The sequence below is a fragment of the Macaca thibetana genome, chromosome 10, assembly GCF_024542745.1.
Source record: "Macaca thibetana thibetana isolate TM-01 chromosome 10, ASM2454274v1, whole genome shotgun sequence".
In the NCBI taxonomy this organism is placed as follows: domain Eukaryota; kingdom Metazoa; phylum Chordata; class Mammalia; order Primates; family Cercopithecidae; genus Macaca; species Macaca thibetana.
In genome coordinates this window covers 28466842-28483770 of record NC_065587.1, presented here as the reverse complement: position 1 = coordinate 28483770, position 16929 = coordinate 28466842, and the positions used below count along the sequence as shown (strand labels likewise).

The 16929-nt window shown below is 45.0% G+C and overlaps 1 protein-coding gene across 1 annotated transcript in view; it reads left to right on the top strand.

The window, feature by feature from the left end:
* The first annotated feature begins 509 nt into the window (after positions 1-509).
* Positions 510-16929, top strand: part of SPECC1L (sperm antigen with calponin homology and coiled-coil domains 1 like) — a 343168-nt gene continuing 326748 nt past the window's right edge. Inside the window, exon 1 of the mRNA XM_050746048.1 lies at positions 510-561. The gene's annotated coding sequence lies outside the window, so the exon portion shown is untranslated. The remainder of the gene's footprint in view (positions 562-16929) is intronic.

Sequence of the window (16929 nt, the reverse complement as noted above, 5' to 3'; positions counted from 1 at the left end):
AACATAGTGAGACCCTGTCTCTACAAATAAACATTTTATAATTAGCCGGGTGTGGTGGTACGCACCTGTAGTCTCAGCTACTTGAGAGGCTGAGGCAGGGGGATCTCTTGAGCCCAGGTGTTTGAGGCTGCAGTGAGCTAGGATCACACCACTGCTCTCCAGCCTGGGCTACAAAGTGAAACTCTGTCTCTAAAGAAAAACATGCTGGTGGCATTGTCAAGATTTGTCAAGAAATAGCCATGACACTGGGCCCAGTGGTGCGCACCTGTAGTGCCAGCTGTTCAGGAGGCTGAAGTGGGAGAATCTCTTGAGCCTAGGAGTTTGAGCTCAGCTTGGGCAGCATTGCAAGACCCCAGTCTCTCAAAAAATAGGTCAATAAGGTTTATTTTAATTAAACAAGAAAAATAAATATCTGCTAAAATTTAAAGCTATTCTGTTCTTCCTCTCTCTCTTCTAGTGTTCTTGGGGAAGATCCCTACTAAGCCATTTTCCAGTGGCACCTCTTCCACCATGCATTCCTGAGGCAGTCTGATGGGGCTACTTTATTCCAGAACAATCACCGTGAGACCTTTTCTCCCAATAAATGCTCTTTTCTCTCCTTAATATATTCTCTTGCTTACAAAACACTGGTGTCTCCTTATCATGGTTTGGTTCTACCCCACTGGGTCCAAGAATTCTTGCCCAGGAGCAATTGAATTTTCTTCTTTCATGCTTTTTGAAACTTTGGTGTGGTAGAGCCAATTTTAAATCTTCTGCCCCATTTTTTCATTGTTTTTCTCTCCTTTGAGAGAGTGATTAATAGACACTCTTGACAAAAGGATGAGTGAGGTATATGTGTATGTGTTGAAAGGTTCTGATGGATGCAACTAAGAGTACTTGGGGAACATGGCGAAACTTCCAGGCCCATTCAAGAGTCTTGTTTTCTTCCTGAGCTTTTATGTATTTATTATACTGCCCTATTCATTATTGAGATTGTGCCTTACAGTAACGCTATAATTTAAAATAATCTGGGTCACCTAGCATGGTTAAGCCTGGAAAAAAAGGATGTCCTTCCTGCCAAAGCAGATTGTATATAGATATGCAACCTGGTTATGCCTGTGCTAACCCCTACTCTGTTGAGTCTAGAAGTAATGCAGGTAAACGTTTTAGTTCCGATTTTTTTTTTTTTTTTTTTTTTTTTTTTTTTTTTTGAGACAGAGTCTCGCTCTGTCACCCAGGCTGGAGTGCAGTGGCATGATCTCAGCTCAGTGCAACCTCCGCCCCTCCAGGTTTAAGCAATTCTGTCTCAGCCTCTAGAGTTGCTGGGATTACAGGCACGTGCCACCACACCTGGCTAATCTTTTTTTTTTTTTTTTTGAGACGGAGTCTCGCTCTGTCGCCCAGGCTGGAGTGCAGTGGCCGGATCTCAGCTCACTGCAAGCTCCGCCTCCCGGGTTCACGCCATTCTCCTGCCTCAGCCTCCCGAGTAGCTGGGACTACAGGCGCCTGCCACCTCGCCCGGCTAGCTTTTTGTATTTTTTAGTAGAGATGGGGTTTCACCCTGTTAGCCAGGATGGTCTCGATCTCCTGACCTCGTGATCCGCCCGTCTCGGCCTCCCAAAGTGCTGGGATTACAGGCTTGAGCCACCGCGCCCGGCCCTGGCTAATCTTTTGTATTCTCAGTAGAGACAGGGTTTAACCATCTTGGCCAGACTAGTCTTGAACTCTTGACCTTGTGATCCACCCACCTCAGTCACCCAACGTGCTGGGATTACAGGCGTGAGCCACCGTGCCTGTCTTCTGATTTTTTTTAAAAATTTGACTTTGTTTACTTTTATTTTATTTTTATTTAGAGACAGGGTTTCATTATTTTGCATAGGCTGGTCTCGAATTCCAGGGCTCGAGATATCCTCTTGCCTCGGCCTCCCAAATGCTGGGATTACAGGCATGAGCCACTGCAACTGGCCTTAACTTTGAAATGAAGTTAGAAATGTACATTTTATTATTATTATCATTTTAGAAACAGGTCTTGCTCTGTTGCCCAGGTTGGAGGGCAACAATGGTGCAATCATAGCTCACTGCAGCCTCCACCTCCAGGGCTCAAGTGATTTTCCCGCCTCAGCATCCTGAGTAGTTGGGACTACAGGTACTTGTCACCACAGCTAATTTTTATTTTTGTAGAGACAGGGTCTCACCAGTTGCCCAAGCTGATCTCGCACTCCTGGGCTCGAGTGATTCTCCTGCCTCGGTCTCCTACCGAGGTGGTCTAAAAGTGGTCTCCACCACTTTGGGAGGCCAAGGAGGGAGGATTGCTTGAGCCCAGGAGATCAAGACCATCTCGGGCAACATAGACCTTGTCTCTACTAAAAATAAAAAAACAACTTAGTCGGGCATGGTGGCACTCGCCTGTGATCCCAGCTACTCAGGAGGCTGAGGTGGGAGGATCCCTTGAATCTGGGAGATTGAGGCTGCAGTGAGCTGTGACCAAAGCATTGCACTCCAACCTGGGTGACAGAGTGAGACCCTGTTTCAAAACAAACAAACAAACAAAAATATTTGTTTCCAAATGGCACGCAAGGAAGGTAGTAATCCCTGAGTGTTAAGCCAGCAGATTTTGCCACTGCATTTTGTGTGCTAACTCAAGAAATCAGGACACCTGATGAGTTGAAGTGTTCAAGCTAAAGCTCTGCTATGCTCCCTACTTCATAGGCTGTTCTGCTTGGGCCTCCTAGTGATGGAGGACTGCCTCTTTGCTCGCTAGAGTCTCTAGTTTTCTTTTTGTTTTTTTTTTGTTTTTTGTTTTTTGAGACGGAGTCTCACTCTGTCGCCCAGGCTGTGGCACGATCTTGGCTCAGTGCAACCTCTGCCTCCTGGGATCAAGCGATTTTCATGCCTCAGCCTTCTGAATAGCTGGGATTACAGGCATGTGCGACCATGCCCGGCTAATTTTTTGTGTTTTTAGTAGAGATGGGGTTTCACCATGTTGTTCAGGCTGGTCTCAAACTTCTGACCTCAAGTGATCTGCCCACCTCAGCCTCCCAAAGTGCTGGGATTACAGGTGTGAGTCACCACACCCGGCTGTAGTTTTCCATTCACCACAGTTTGTGACAGTCTCCACATCGTGAAGTGACAAGTTCTCTTCCCTTTTCCTTCTGCCCTTCATCACCTTTTTCTTCCTCATTTCTTTTTTGAATTATGCTGTCTTGAATTGGTGTCTAAAGGATGACATAGCAGACAAGGGGACTGACACATTAACTCTCATGCGTTACTGAGGAATTTCTCAGTGCTCTGTCTGCATCATCTGCTCGCTCTCTCCTTCCTAGATGCTGCCTGCCAACCTGCTTTGAGAAATTGGAAATGAATTGGGGTGTCATCAGCCTCCCCTTGTACATATAGAGACAGCATCTCCAATGCCTTGATTTGCATAATAACAAATAGTGTTTTGCTTACCTACTTCCACACAAACTGCTGATATGGTTAGGATTTGGGAAAGGGGAAGAAGGGAGTTTTGGGTTTTGAGGAGTAGCTGGGACTTGAACAAAGAAGAGGTAGTAATGAACATTCCTGGGGTGAGGGAATTAGCTGAAGGAGAATAAGGCTTATAATAAATTAGGGATTGACAGACTGTCTGTAAAGGGCCAGATAGTAAATGTTTTAGTCATTGAAGACCTTAAGGTCTGTGTTGCAACTAATCAACTCCATCATTGTAGTGCAAAAGTAACCACAGACACTACAGATATGAATGAATGTGACTGTGTTTCAATAACTTTTTTTTTGTTTTTTGTTTTTGAGACAATGTCACTTCTGTTGCTCAGGCTGGAGGGCAGTGGCTTGATCACAGCTAATTGCAGTCCTGACTTCCTAGGCTCAAGTGATCCTCCTACCTTAGCTTTCTGAGTAGCTGGGACTACAGGCACACACCACCACGCCCCACTAATTTTTGTATTTTTTGTAGAGGTGGGGTTTTACCATGTTGGCCAGGCTGGTCTTGAGCTCCTGAACTTCTGGGCTCAAGCTATCCACCCTCAGTCACCCAAAGTGTTGGGATTATAGGCATGAGCCACTGTGTCCAGCCCAAAATAGTCTTCTGATTTTTTTCCCCAGCCATTTAAAAGTGCAAAACATTCTTAGCCTTGGCGTGAAGGTCCTGGGGCCGAGCTCATGACTGGTCTTGAGGTGCCCAAGCCAGAGGCCCAGGAGCTCCCTTCCCAGGCAGGGGGTCAACGTGCTGCCTGCCTATTCCCTAGTCACATGGTGACATTCCACCCTCCACTGTCACATCTCTGTGTGAGGAGGCCTTGCTGGGTACTTGGGGACCTCTGTGTGCTGGTGCCTTCCCGCCTCTGTTCCTCTCAGCCCTGACTAGCTCTGTCTTGGAATGGGTAACTACCCTTTATTCGAAAACATGCGGCAAGCCCTGGGCTGTTCTGAAAACTCAGGCATAGCGTTCTGATTTCTCCACCCACAAGGAGCCCCGGGCTTCCTGAGTCCTTGGGACAAAACAGCCCCATAGACTGCTGCCCCCCTCCCCGGGCCCAGGTGAACAACCCAGGCAGGGGTGGGGCTGAGGTTGCACCTTGGAACCTACCCTCCACCAGGCCCAGGTGAACATCCCAGGCAGGGGTGGGGCTGGGGCTGCACCTTGGAACCTACCCTCCACCAGGGTTGTGGTGGGGCCCTCCGTGCCACCTCGGTAAGAACCTGCCTGTCATCTGCAGCCCAGGTGGTGTGACAATGACCTTTGCCCTCCCCCTCCTTCCCACAGGTCCCGCACCTCAGCTGCGGAGGAGAGAGAGACGGCGGTGTTGAGTGAGAGGCCGCCGCGCATGAACAGATGCCCTCCCCACTCCACGCACCCCCTGGTGGCTGAGGAAAGTCTAGGCTGGGGCACAAATGGGCCTTGGGGTGATGTCGGAGCCCGTGATCCTCCCTATGTCCAGGGCACCTGCTCTGTCGCTGAAGGCTCTGACAAACTCACAAGGATCTGGGAAACAGATGCCCTGTTTCTTTTTCACAGCCTCCTGGTGGCCCCCAGGCCTTTGTTAGGGAGGCTCTGCCAAACTGCACATCTAGGTACCAGGTAAACACCTAGGACTCAGAACTCCAGACATCAGGCCCCATGTGAAAACCCAGGTCCAGGAAATCTGGGTCCCAGGAAGTCCTCAGTCACCAGGAAACTCCCAGGCCTCAGTTGGATATCCGGTCCTAAGTTGACACCAAGGCCTCAGGTGAACACCAGGCACTAAGAAAATGTCAGGCCCCAACTGAGATCAACCCCTTGGTGGTCTCCCGAACCCGACCTAAATACCAAGCCCCAAGTTTACATCGGGCCCCAGGTCACATCAGGGTCTAGGTAGACACTGACTCCAAGTAGACTTTAGGCCCCAGGTTCACAGCCACACCCAGGAGAACACCTCACCCCAGGTAGCTCTAAGACTCCATCCAGACACCAGTCCCCAGCTGGACATCAGATTCCAGGTAAACACCAAGCCCCAGTTGGGTATCTAATCCATAGGAGGACATCAGGCACCAGGTTGACACACAAGCCCCACATAGATACCTACACCACAGGTGGACATGAGGCCCCAGGTACATAACCAGTCCCCAGGTGACTATCAGACCCTAGGTGAACACCAGGACCTGGATGAACATCGGGACCCAAGTGGATACCCAGGCCCCTGGGAAACATCAGGCTCCAGGTGGACACCAGGAACCATGTGGACAACCAGGTTCAGAGGTTCCACATAAACACCGAGTTTTCAAGTGGGTATTGAGCCCCTAGGTGTACACACCAGTCCCTCAAATATTGAAAGGTCACATATTCTCTGGCCAAATGCAATACAGTCATCTCCCCCAAAAATATGTATTTGGGAAACTGAAAAGTATACTTCTCAATCTCAAGTAAAGAAACTCTTAATAGAAGACCAAAGACACACCGAAAGAACCAACCATGAAACTCCTGCATCCAACATGAGCACAGTACTGCTCAACTAGCCCCAGAGCAAGACCCGCCACAGGCTTTGCATGGAGGACGCGCAGATTAGAAGGGAAGAATGGAAATGTGGGACCTGGGATTGCAATCTAAGAAAAGAGGAAAAGGCAACCGTGCGTGCCAAGAAACCCAAGAAAGAAAGGGTGATATGGAGAAATAACTAACCCAGGCCCGGTTTCCAAAGAAACATTAGAAACCACACTGTGAAATGAAGTGACAGGCCGAATCAAGCCAGCATCTGTGTAGATTTTCAAGTGTGGGTCTCTCCCAGATGGCTTAAAAGCCTACAAATTGCAAAGGCCACCCTGAACATGTCCAACCCACCTTGCAGAAATTCACCACTGGGAAAAGATACAGAAACCAGTGCAGTTCCGGAGCTTACCTTGGAGAAGCTTCCTGCAGTCCCTGGGCATCACTGGCTGCCTCTGTGGCTTTCCCCGAGGGCCCGCGGCCTTGGCCCAGCCCCCTCCCTCAGCTCTGGTGCGTGGCCACTGATGACCTGAGTGGCCTGGGCCGGGATCCTGGCCCTCTCAAGGAGCCACCCTGCATGCTCACAAATGGTCCTGGCAGCTGGCATCGTGGTGCTCTCTCACTGTTGGGCACCGCATCCTTTCCCATGGACAGTCTGGTGGGGCATGGCTCCGGGACCCCAAGGTCAGCACCCGCCTGAGATCTTCATGCCATGGCCAAAGCACTAGGGGCAACTTACCCAGGCACCACCTGAGCCACGATGGCGCCTTCCTCACAGCCTGTGCGGGAGGGTGAGGTTGAGGTCCTGGACGATGAGGGGCGGGGTCAGGGAAACTCCCCACCCATTCTCCCCAGGAAAAGGGCAGGTGCATGGGAGCACACCCCCTGCAGGTGGACATAAGGCCCCGGTGGACACGGGGGCCACAGGAAAATGTCAGGACACAGACGCTGGACATCAGATACCAGGTTGACGCCAGGCGCCGGGTGGACACCAGATCCTAAGGGGACCCCAGTCCCTGCACGGACAGCAGGTCACAGGTGGATAAATCAGGTCACAGTTTGGCACACAGGCCCCAGGTGGACCCAAGGCCCCAGCTAAATATCAGGACCCAGGTGAACGACCAGGCCTCAGGTAAATAGCAGGCCCAAGGCAGACACAAGGCCCCAGGTACATACCAGTCCCCAGGGTGAAACCAGGCCCTAGGTGAACATCAGGCCCCAGGTGGACACCAAACCCAAGGTAAATACCATCCACAGGTAAACACCAGACCACAGGCAGATTACAGGTCCCAGAAAAACACCCAGGGCCCAAGAAGAAATCAGACCCTAGGTGAACACTGGTCTGCAGGTGGACATCAGGCTGGGTATCCACTTGGGACCTGCTGTTCACGGGGTGGGGGCCTATGTCCACCGACCCTGGGTATGTATTGTTCATCTGCGGTCTGGTATTCACCTGGGCCCTTAGAGTCAACCTGGGACCTGATGGCCACCTGGGGGGCCTCATGGTCACTTGAGGCCTGGTGTCCTCCTGGGGCCTGATGTCAACACATGCAGTGTAGGTATCCACCAGGGGCCTGATGTCCACCTGAGGTCTGCGGTTCACCTGGAGCCTTGGTGTCACCCTAGGACCTAATGTCCACCTGGAGCCTGGTATCCATCTAAAGCCTGTGGTCTGCCTGGGGCATTATTATGTCACTTGAAGACTAAGTATCCAACTGGGGCCTGATTTTCACCTGAGGTCTATTATCCACATGAGGCCTGGGTATCCGCCCAAAGCCTTGGTATCCTCCTTGGGCCTGAAGTCCATCTGTGACATTCTGTCCCACTGGGGCCTGGGTGTAAACCCAGTGCCTGATGTATACCTCAAGTCCAGTGTGTACCCAGCTGGGACCTGAGGGCCACCTGAGGCCCTAGATTCACCTGGAGCCAGGGTGTCCACATGGGGCCTAACGTTTACCAGGAACGTAAGTATCCACCTGGGGCCTCATGTCTTCCTGGGGCCTAGGTGTCAATGTGGGGCCTGGGGATCCACCTGGGGCCTGATGTTCAACTGAAGCCTGGTGTACACCTGGAACCTATTTTTCAACTGGGAACCTGATGTCCACCTGGTGCCTGATGTCCATGTGGAATCTGGAGTCCACCTGGGAACTGGCATACGCCTAAGACACAGTATCAACCTGGTGTTGGCTGTCCAATGTTCACCAGGCTCCAGGTGGATGCCGGGCCCCAGATAAACTCCAGGCCCCTTGTGAATATCAGGCCCCCGGTGAACACACAGGCCCAGAGTCAAAACCAAAACCCCACAGGTCCAGACTTCAGATCCCATGTGGACATCCAGGCTCCAGGAAGTCATCAGGCCCCAGTGGACACTCAGGCCCCCAGGTGGACATTCAGCCCCAGGTTGACACCCAGGCCTCCAGTGAAGAGCAGACCAAGGAGAATTCCAGGCCCCAGGTGAATAGCAGGCACTGGGTGGACAGCAGGATCCAGGTGGATACAAGGCACCCAGGTGGATACATGAGACCCTGCTGAACATCAGGCCCCACATGGACACTCAGGCCCCAGACGGACACTGGGCCTCACAAGGATATGAAATTCAAATAAACACTAGGCCTCAGACTGAAACCAGGTCCAAGGAGGACACCAGACTGCAGGTGACAACCAGGCCCTAGGTGGCTATGTGGGCCCCAGGTGGAGAGCAGGTACCAGATGGACAAACAAGGCCCAGGTAAACACCAGGCCCCAGAAGAACTACAGGCACAAGGTAGACACAGGCCCCAGGTGCACATCAGATCCCACGTGGATATCTAGGACCCAGGTGAACAAAAGGCCCGAGGTGAACATTCAGTCTCCAGGAGGGCACCAAGCCCCAGGCAGACACCAGGACCCAGGACGAGACCAAGATACAAATGGACACCAGGCCTCAGGTGGACACCAGAGACCAGGCAGCCTGATGAGGCTCCAGGTGGACACCAGACTGCTGGTGATAACAGGCTCCCAGCTGATACCCAGGCCCCAGTGAAACACCCAGGCCACAGGGAGACAGCAGGAAGCTACTACAGGACCCAGAGGTACATCAGGTTACACATGGACACCCAACCTTCAAGTGGATCCCAAGTCCCCAGTCGTAAACACCAGTCCTCGACAACCGAAAGGTAACATATTCTCCGGCCAAATGCAACAGAGGAATCTCCCCATAAAATATGTAGGATGGAGAGTTCTTGGACATTGAAGGGCAGGGCCAGGGAATCTCCCCACCCATTCTCCCCAGGACAAGGGCCAGTGCATGAGGACACACTCCCTCCAGGTGGACAGAAGGCCCCAGTGGAAGCCAAGGACCCAGGAAAACATCAGGCCACAGACAGACACTGGACATCAGACACCACGTTGATAGCAGGTCCTGGGTGGACACAAGGTCTCAAGGGGACTCCAGTGCCTGCATGGACATCAGGCCCCAAGTGGACAAATTATGTCACAGTTTGGCACACAAGCAGACCCAAGGTGGACACCGGGCCCCAGCTAAGTATCAGGCCCCAGGTGAACACCCAGGCCCCAGGTAAATACCAGGCCCCAGGTAGACACAAGGCCCCACGTACATACCAGGTCCCAGTTGGGACATCAGACGTCCTGGTGTATGTCAGGTCTCAGATTGACACACAGGCCCCAGTGGAACATGAGGCCCCACTTGAACTCCAGGCTCCTAGTGGATGTCCAGGCCCCAGGTAAATATCAGGCCCAACGTGAACACAGGAGGCCTCAGATGGACATCAGACCCAGGTGAGTGCTCAGTCCCCATGTAGACATCAGGCCCCAGGTAGACACCGGTCCCCAGATGGACATCAAGCCTCTGGTGGACATGGTCTCAAGCTGTACATCAAGCACCAGGGTCACATCCAGGCCACAGTTGGATGCAAGCTCATAGGTGGACAGTTGTGCCACAAAGGATACCAAGGACTCAGGTGATCATCCAGCATCAAGGGGAACATGAGGCCCGATGTAGGCAGCAGGCACAGGATGGATATCAGACTCAGGTAAACACTGAGGCCCCAGGAGGACAATAGGCCCGAGGTGGATACCCAGTCCCCACCTGATTATTGATCCTCATGGGATGGCATGCTCCACATGGACACCAGGCATCAAATAAACGCCTAGGCCCCTGGTGAGTATCAGGCCCCACAGGGACACTCAGAGACACTTAGACCAGAGCTGGACCTGTGGCCCCAGGTGGACACCTACACCTCATGGTGACATCAGGACCCAGAATGCCAGGCTCCAAGGGACCAGCAGGTCCCAGGTGGCTTATGAGGCCCCAGGTGGATATCAAGAACCAGGCTGACACCCAGGGTGGCACAAGGCCCCAGAGAAACAACAGGTCCAAGGTGGACATAGGCCCCAGGTGCACACCAGGTCCCAGGAGGGTATCTAGGACCAAGGTAAACAACAGCAACCAAGTAGATACCCACTCCCCGGGTAGAAACCCGGCCCCAGGCAGAAACCAGGCCCCAGCAGGACACCAGGAAGTTCTGCTGAATATAGAATCAACATATGATCCAGCAGTTCTACTTCTGGGAATCTACCCCTGAAAGTACAGTCTCAGAATATTTGTACCTCCATGTTAATAGCAACGGTGTTCACAATGTTAATAGCAATAGTACTCACCATGGTCAGAAAGTGGATGCAACTATGTAACCACCAATGGATGAATGCATAAACAAAACATGGAGGCCGGGTACGGGTACGGGGGCTCACGCCTGTAATCCCAGCACTTTGGGAGGCCGAGACAGGCGGATCAAGAGGTCAGGAGATCGAGACCATCCTGGCTAACACGGTGAAACCCCATCTCTACTAAAAATACAAAAAATTAGCCAGGCATAGTGGCGAGAACCTGTAGTCCCAGCTACTTGGGAGGCTGAGGCAGGAGAAAGGCATGAATCTGGGAGGCGGAGCTTTCAGTGAGCTGAGATTGTGCCACTGCACCCCAGCCTGGGCAACAGAGACTTCATGTCAAAGAGAAAGAAAAAAAAAAACATAGTATAGATACAAAATGGCATGTTACTCTCAGCTATAAAGGACAAAAATTCTGACACATCCAACAACATGAAATACATTATGCTATGTTAAACCAGTCACAAAAAGACACATACTCTACAATTCCACTTACATGGGGTACCTAAAGTTAGAGACAGAAAGAAGGGTGATTGGCAGGAGGGGAGGGTGGGAAGGGAATGAACAGCTATATAATGAGCTCAGAGAAAGAGTTCAGGAGACTGAGTGCACAGTGCCATTAATAGGCTTAACAACGCTGAATGGTGTGCTTAAACATTAAGATGATAAATTTCATTTTATGAGTATTTTAACACAACTATTAATAATTTTTAAAATAATTTCAAAAATATCCCCAATGATTCTTATAAAAATTCCTTTAAGAACTCTTACATGAATAAAGCTCTTTCCTCTAAATTTGCTCTATTGTATAAATTATGTTTGGAATGATAAGTTATAAGGCAATATTTTGACTAGTAAATATATATTGTAAAATACTTTTCATATCACTTTATAATTGTTGGTCTACTTAATTAAGGTGCTTTCTATAACTCTTCCCACATATGACTATTTGTAAATTTATATTATAAAGAAAATTCTAATGTATTGTTTATTGCTTAAATAAAGCACTGAAAAGCTGGTGAATTCTTCAATAATTTACCGTTAATTCAAAACATTATTTCTTCTCAGAATACATTTTCTGTAAAGACATATTAGGTTATTTTACTTCTCACATAACTGCATGTCTAGTTCTTTCAACAGGGCAAGAAGTGTCGCTTTTGTGCAAGTAATAGGCTCCAAATTATCAGTTCATCCCATAGGAATTTTTATAAAAGGATAAGGTTAATGAATGCTAGAAATTGCATCTACAACTTAGATTGATCAGTCACACACTGCAAGAATAAACAGCTTTCATCTCGTTTTGGTTCTCTGCTTTGAAACGTAAGCACACAGGTTAATTGCTATGGAAAGCATGGATTAAACTAAACTATGTAACACCATTTTCTTTAATTTCAGAAATTATATTAAAATATTAATCTTGTAAAAATATTCATTCACTCAAACATTTATTTGTTTCTCCTCTGAACAGCACCTGTGTTAGATGACCTGATGCTATTCGGAGGAGAAAAAATAAATGTTTGAGTTTATATGCATACATTTTTAAACATGGCAAATGTGAGATGCAGTATTTCTCACAGATTAAAACAAAACGAAAACTCAAAATCAGTAATATTCTTCCATATTTAAAATTACAATGCACGTTGCTGGATTACCACACTCAGATTTCACACTCTGTTATGAAATCATCATTTTTGTACTCACAATATTAACACATCTTAAAATACAAAAGAAGGTACCATCACAATTTCCGACCTACTCAAAACCTAATGGCCTGGCCATGGGCTGATACAGTAAGCCTTCCGTGACTCAGATTTCTCTGATGTAAAATAAACAAATTGGACTAGACAATGGCACTGGTCATTTATTCCACATTTTACAAAGCAGTTTTTAGAATAGAAAGCATAAATCCTCGGGGATTCTGAAATAGGTTATATTTGACAAGTGATTCAAACTTCTGTGAGACTTGCTTCATAAACTCTACAAAGGGAGTAAGGAGATAATGACATAATAAACATATATTGAATGCATTTTTAGTAAGTTCTCTCACTTAGTCCTCATAGAAACCTTAAAAACAGTACTATTGTCAGCCCAATATTGAATCCAAGATTTGAATACAGTATCCAATTTGCTAACTTATCGAAAGTCCTAATCATCAATTAACCTTTCTTGCACCAAAGTAATTTTTTTTGACATTTTCATATATCAATTTCTTTTTTCCCAACTATAATTTTGGATTTATGTACAGGTACACAGATACCACCTTATTTTTCATGTTTACCTTGAAGGGTAGAAAACAAAATCATGTTTTATAAATGTGGTATAAAATTCCACATCTTCTCATGGTGTCATGTCAATAACCCACTACACTAAACCAACTGTAACAAGTTACTGCAAGCTTTAAACATCCAAATAAGAACAAATCTGAGCCAACACCTTGATGACATGGGAATGTGCTGATATCATGTTAAACTGATGTGGCAGCAATCCAAGGTACATGATTATTCAAATTAAAACATAAAAAGGACAAAAGGTGCGGATTTTCTGGGCTACATCACAGAATATTTGGTAAAACCATAATACAGATTTGAGTGAAGGGGATTTTTCAACAGATAACAAATAATTCTTTATAGTAATTTGAGAAAGTATGAGAACACATGAGAAAAGCTTGGTAATTTAAGATTTACTTTTCTAAAACCATGTGGACAAAGACTAAATGTTATCCTTGCATTTTGAGCATTATAAATATAAAACATACAATGTTAAATACTGATCTCCCTGCCTGACCTGGGTTTAGATATTGAGTATTTCCCATTTTATAGAAAGAAACTTTCAAAGTTTTGTCAATACTTAAGTATATACTATTATTCCTCACCAAAATCTTCATGAAATTTAAAAGGCTGCTATTAAAAGTAGTTTTTTTCTTCCTCAAATATGCTAAAACATGTGAGCTTGGATTAACCTTCAGATTTTCAAGGCATGAACGATACACAAATAAAGTACCCAAGAATATGTTTTAACACATTTAGGATAAGTTTGTTTCCAGCTGTGACAGGAATACCTTTGAGTTTCAGGCACTGAAGAAAAATACCCTAAGCAAACATAGAGTGTACTGTGTCAAGTTGCTTCTTAGTACAAATAATACATTGTGTCAATCAATTTTTAAGCCAAATTCTTAAAATCATTCAAAAAACACTTGCATTTTATAATTGTCAAACAATGCATTTATGTAATAGAAGATGCAACAAAATTTAGAAATAAAAAATCTCACACTATATTCCAAGTACCCAAATAAGAAAGAAGAAATTTGCAAATTAAGGAATTATTAATGTTGCTCAGAAACATGCCGTACTTTTACTCTGAAATTCACTTTAACTGCTTGACATATAATTTAATACTTAAAAATCATACACCTAAGTTGTTTAATAGTATTTATAGAATGTTACTTTTCTGGGTAGACACGTTTCACACAATACTTTTCAGTTAATGCTGAGCATCCATTTAATAATTTTAATCATAATTTGATTCATGATTAATGGATTAATAATTTATTCAGTAACTTAGATGCCATACAAAACACTGAAAGGAATAATCTAATAGTTGCTCGCTGTACAATCCTGCCCATTAGTAATACTAAGCCGAGAATCTGATCGCTATTCCACTCTGTTGAATTACATGTTTCCATGTGTGTGATTTTGGTCAACACTAAAAAAATCGATACACAATGTCATGCTTTTTCCTTTTCCTTTTTTTTTTTTTAACAAACACCTCAATCACTTGGGAAGTTGGTTAGTACAATACAGAGAACACAGGGAGAAAGTATAAAATGGCACTGAACACCGATGCCAATACTATACTTATTATGGTTATAACAAAGGATATTATTAATATTTATATTATTTGTTTTAAGAACATGAATCAATGCCATTAACTTGAAATTGAGGTGTATACAAAATACACACACAACCTTAACCAAGATACTTTTCATAAGTAACATCACATTTTAAAAGATTGAAAACTGAGTATCTGTGCTGATTTGTATTTTGACTTAATGGAACAAGAAGAAAACAACATTCAACTAGGGAGGGTTATACTGATTAAAAAGCTCTTAAAATTCAAAATGTCTTCCTCTCCCTTTGTACTTACCACAGGCTACACAATACCCTGAGAGGATTCATTAGGAGAAAAATATCATAGCTTTAATAACTTACTTTGGTAAAAACTAATGAGAAAGTAAATTGGAAGGTGAGACTTCATCTTTGTTTTTTTTTTTTTTTTTTTTTTGACTTTGAAAAAATCTGATTGCATTTTCTGAATGAAAAAGAAGTATTTCATGTTAAATTTAGACTGTTGGCCGGGCGCAGTGGCTCACGCCTGTAATCCCAGTGCTTTGGCAGGCCGAGGCGGGCGGATCACAAGGTCAGGAGATTGAGCCCACCCTGGCGAACATGGTGAAACCCGTCTCTACGAAAAATACAAAAAAATTAGCCGGGCTTGGTAGTAGGCACCTGTAGTACCAACTTCTTGGGAAGCTGAGGCAGGACAATGGGGTGAACCCGGGAGGCGGCGGAGCTTGCGGTGAGCTCAGATCGCGCCACTGCACTCCATCCTGGGCGACAGAGCGACACTCTGTCTCAAAAAAAAAAAAAATATATATATATTTAGACTGTTTAGCTTTCCACTATGTCAAGATACTTTCCAGATACTAACAGTACTCAGAACTGTGTAAAAGTGAACCACCAACACCATGTTTTAAAGAAAAAAGTTTAAATGCAAGACTAAATCTTGGGGAGATTACTAAATGTATTTCTAAGAAACCCTTCTCCAAGGTCAAAGTACTGGCAATTGTAATTTAAAAATTTATAATTTGTAATTACTGGAAATTTAACAATAGTTTCAAGAGCTAAGAATCAGATTGCTTTTTAAAACAGAACTTTTTTTTCCCTAGGGGATTCATACTTGACAACAACTCCAGTTAAACCTAATACTGCACCCAAATCCCAAATTCAAATGCATTATTTCACCTTGGAATAGTAACATTATAAAATGGAATTTCTAAATTACAATATATATATACATAATACACCATTTTAACTGTCACATTTACCAGAATTATTAAATCAAAAACAAATTCTACATTCAAGGGACAAATGATAAATGCTTTGTTTTAGGAGTCCATTCCATTATTTGTTGTTTTCTACTCCCATATTTTAAAATTATGATCAAAGGACCAAAGGCCAAGTCAATCCCATTTCCCTGAACCCAACTGCCAGTAGGTACTGGCCCTATATATGCGTCCTTTAACAAGCCCCATTCTCAAAATGCCGGGGGTATTTATATAAGAACTTATTCCAAAGTGACTCTAAAATCCACATTCCCAAGATCTAGTACAGGCTATTCATGTGTTCCAACGCATCTCCAACATGCAGGCAAACTTATCTGTTCATATTGAGGTAAAACAGACAAAAAAGACAATATTAACAAAAGCTACACAATTAAAACTAACCTTTTACCGCTTATTTAAGCTAATTATGTATTCTTACAAAACAGAGGCCCCTCAAGTCAATAATGTCTTTGATTTTAGTCACCCCCAAATTAAGACTCTTCCTTCAAAACCATTATTAGTTAACAAAAGTTTTAAAATGAAGAAAAATATTTTTTTCCAGAACCTGTATTTTGTGGTGTGATACAATTTCTTTTTATTCTTCAAACTTAGAAATAACTCATATATGGGTACTATTTGATATTTTTTTCAGATACCAAGGAATACCTACAGGATTCATAAATAGGATTTTCTGACACTGGCAGGGAAGTCTGCTAACATTTACAAAATACCAAAGACTCCTCTTTCAAACTTCAAAGATGGCTGAGAATTAACAGTTATGATTAGTTTTTCAGTACAAATAAAAAATTTAAATCTTGATTTTTTTTGGGGGGCCAACATTTTAAACAGTCAAATTTTACTCTACTTTCAGTTTTCAAATCAAAACTAACAAAAAAACTAATGAAAATTACCCAACTAGCAACAAGTCCCATATCCCTATGTTATTTTTAAACCAATTATAACCTACTGCCAGTAATTATTTGTAAGTACCTGCTTCTTTTATTAAGCACTGGTCAGTTACATAAAAGAGTAATTTGCAAGAATGACACTTGGCAATGGGTCACCTTAATGCTTCTGGAATAAACAGAAGCATTAACAAAACACCAGATCGTAAGCACTTTTAAATCTGTAATTTGAATTACCAAAATGATTTTTAAATGTTACTTTTCCACTGATACATTGTAGGAAGTCTAGTCCCAGCTAACACAGTTGATTTTAAAAA